Source organism: Nannospalax galili, unplaced genomic scaffold (genome assembly GCF_000622305.1).
Source record: "Nannospalax galili isolate Female #2095 unplaced genomic scaffold, S.galili_v1.0 scaffold202, whole genome shotgun sequence".
Lineage (NCBI taxonomy): Eukaryota > Metazoa > Chordata > Mammalia > Rodentia > Spalacidae > Nannospalax > Nannospalax galili.
Window position 1 is genome coordinate 7,927 of NW_008349000.1, and position 3,678 is coordinate 11,604.

The 3,678-nt window shown below is 36.2% G+C and overlaps 1 long non-coding RNA gene across 1 annotated transcript in view; it reads left to right on the forward strand.

Moving 5' to 3' along the window:
• Positions 1 to 3,598: 3,598 nt before the first annotated feature.
• The window catches only part of LOC115072545, a 4,383-nt gene continuing 4,303 nt past the window's right edge, over positions 3,599 to 3,678 (forward strand). Inside the window, exon 1 of the long non-coding RNA XR_003851591.1 lies at positions 3,599 to 3,664. This is a non-coding gene — a long non-coding RNA (uncharacterized LOC115072545). The remainder of the gene's footprint in view (positions 3,665 to 3,678) is intronic.

The following is a 3,678-nucleotide window of genomic DNA, read 5'->3' on the forward strand; positions in this document are numbered from 1 at the left end:
AATCAAAAGGATTCGGGGAATTACTATAAAGTCTTTCCAAGAGCTGAGACAGGAAAGGAGGGTGTTGCTTAACTTGGCAGAAGATCCTGTTCTCCTCAACAAGAACAATTAGAACATCAGTCAAAACAATTGATAGGATATGTAGAAAGCTCAGAAACACAGGACTATGGAAGCCCTAAAACTTGAGCAAACCCTCACAATAATATGAGATACTTGATTGACAACCTCCACATCAATATGAAGATAAAGTTCTACTGTCATTTACTTCAGTGTGCCAGAGAATCTTTTTCCCATTTGATGCTACCATCACCATTAAACACAAAAATCAAATATAGAATTTGGAAAATATTTCATGAATTGTGATAGAAGTAGAATATTCAATAAATCATTTGTCTGTGACCAGATTGGTTTTTATCTGTCTGAACATCCCTCTCAGAAATGTATCCACAGATATTAAATTTTTAAATTGTATTTATTTTGTTCAGTGTTATCTCACAACTAGATTTTAAATTTTTATTTCTTTTTCTGACAACAGAACAAATTTAATCCAAGAAAGAAAGGGGGGAAAAAAGCCAGCAGAGCAGAAGGTAATTTCTACTTAAAGAAACCAGAGAGCTTACCCTCTTACAGACCAGGAATAGTTATCTCACAACTAGGCTTTAATGGAATGCAATTATGTCGCACTGTGCTAGATTAGAAGATCGTTTTCCCTTTTATTCTCTATAGGAAAATATCAGCAATTTTAGCTACTGGCTGGGCTTTAGCTACTGGCACACAGGCTACATCCGAATTCAATTTCCTTCCTCCAACATGTAAATTTCCACTAGCTCGGAGGCAGCTGGATACCAGTACATTACATGGCTACTGTGCTGTGTAGTGTTTGCACTCACCTCCCTTTGCACTGCTCTCAGAAAGCACGTCATCTTACGTGCAATATTCCCCCAGATAGCACTTGTTTCCGTTCCTTCTCTCTCCCCCATCCCAGGACTTATCTGAAAAATTGGCTTACAAACCCCAAACTACAGCAAATAAGTATAGTACTTCAATAAAATCTTTCTTTCTCAAACACTCAGATCTTCCCCAGGACTGAAATTCATCAACTTAATCACAATGTACACCTCCTCTTAAATACTGGGCCTAGACAGTATCCACCAAGATGCAAAGTATCTTAGTTCTACTAAATCTATGCCACTGCCGTACTTTGTGATATACTTGTTTTATAATTCTGCAAAACCCACATTCATTATTGAATACTTTACATGTATAATCTTGTTATTTTATGTGTGTTATTTTTTTGTTATTCTAGAACTAAACACAGTGCAAATGCTTGTTGAAGGAATGAATTCATGCATGAATACAAGGATTAACACGCATAAAGTGAATTTCAGATTGTATTTCTTTTTTTTTTTTTCAGATTGTATATCTTAAAGAACAACAATGAGGTCTTTTTTTTCTAAAGCTAATGCCGACATCTATTAAGCATTTATTACCCAGCAGGCACTGTTTCGTGATCTTTATGTGCTTTGTCATGTTACACATCTAAATAAATTTACTAATTTTATACCATTATCATGATCATCGTTGTAAGAATGGTGAAATCAAGGCAGAGTTTGGTTTGGGGTTATGCAATTTACCCATAGTCATAACTTTGATGTGTAGGAAAAGTAGTATATTAACCCAGGTGTCCTGGCACCAGAGAACAGTGACTGGCCAGTGTACACAGGCTTGCCTCCCAGGGGCAGCATGGGGATGGGTTACACAAAGACGACAGATGATGCCAGCACCTAGTGAGGAAGAAAGGAAAGACTCTAGCCCAGTCCTCTTCCCCCAGGCAGGGCTGGCAATGCTGCCAGTAGGGAGGAGGAGGGAAGGGTATTGAAACATTCTGTGAATCCCAGAATAAAATGATCCTGTCCCATGAGAACATAAAACCAGTCAGCTTTACAGAAACTGATATACACACAGGACTTTCCCTCTTTATAGAACTGGTCTGGAGATCATAGGAAGAAAACAAGCTCAGTTGAAGGGGGTCCATTAGGTATAGTTTTGTCTCTTTCATTTGAGATACTTGGTGGATTAGACTGGCCAGGCACATATACCTCGCAACTTCTGTGAAACATTCTCCTGTATACTCTGGTGTTTAAAAGTACAGCAAGTGAGAATAAATTTAGACTATTTTCTTATTACCAAGTTGATAAGTCTGACTCATTCTTAAAGTCTATAGGCATCAAATGATGTAGGTTGCAATACCAGAGAGAAAGTTTCCATCTAGCGGCAACTGCAAAGGGAGGCATGACCCATAACAAACTTCCCCTTAGACTGCTGAATAGCTTCCAGCTTTAGAATTTCACCTTTAAAAACATTTACAGAAAACATGACAGTTATAAGGTTCTGTGTTTGATATTCTCTGCAGCACTACCTTTAGTAGAGAAAATGACATAGAAAATTTTAGTAAATTATAGTCATTTGTATACTGAAAAATATTCTACACCTCATTTAAGCCATGTTGTGAGACTATCTAATGACAGTATAAAATTTTTCTGATCTTACATCAAGGAGGAAAAAAGACACACAGCATGACCTAAATTTTATAAAAGAAAATATAAATATACATTCATAAAAATAATTTAAAGAATGTGTAAAAGGGCAGTATTGGCTATCTGTAGGTAATTGGTTATTGATGATTTATATTTTGTTTACATTTTTCAGTGTTTCTCAATTTTTATACAGAAATAATTTAAAGAATGTGTGAAAGGGCAGTATTGGCTATCTGTAGGTAATTGATTATTGATGATTTATATTTTTTTACATTTTTCAGTGTTTCTCAATTTTTATGCAGTAAAGGTCACTATTTTTCATACTGGAAAAAATGTTTTAGTGGTCAGTCTGGTGGTTCTGGGACAAATTAGTTGTTGTAGGCGTCCCTGAAGCAGGGGCAGGGGTATGAATTAAGGCTTTGTGTGCTTATGGGAGGTAAGGAGACTGCTCATTTTATCTTTTACTCCACATTATGTATGGAAGAGACAAATATTAAAATGTAGCCAATAAATATGTTTCAGAAGTGAATAAGAATCCCATTTCTACAACATGAAAATCAGATTCGCCAATTTTTCCTTGAATGAGTTTTAACTCTTCAACTAGAAATACAGCTTTAAAACTTTATTTTATGTGTATGAGCATTTTGCCTGCATGTATGTAAGTGCACAATATTTGTGCAATGCCTGTGGAGGCCAGAAGAAGGAATAATTGGATTTCCCTCAAAACTGAGTTACAGATGGTTGTTAGCAGCCATGTGGGTACTAGGAACCAAATCCAGGTCCTCTGCAGGAGAGCCAGTGCTCCTAACTGCAGCCCCTAGAAATACAATTTTTGTCATGGGATCCAATGCCCTTTTCTGACCTCCATGGATACCAACACATGTGCACACACACACACACACACACACACACACACACACACACAAAATTAAATAAATAAATAAAATTTGATGAAATACAGGTTTAAATTTTATTTTATATTTAATTTTGTTACTAATATTTTAAGAATTTATTCCTAAAAGCAAAGCCAGATTATTTTTTGATCGTGTATTTTTTTGTGCAGATAGCAAGAACTGGCCCAATAGAACTAGACGCACCAGGCACTCTATCCTGTAACTGCACTTAAGGTATTTATCGAATC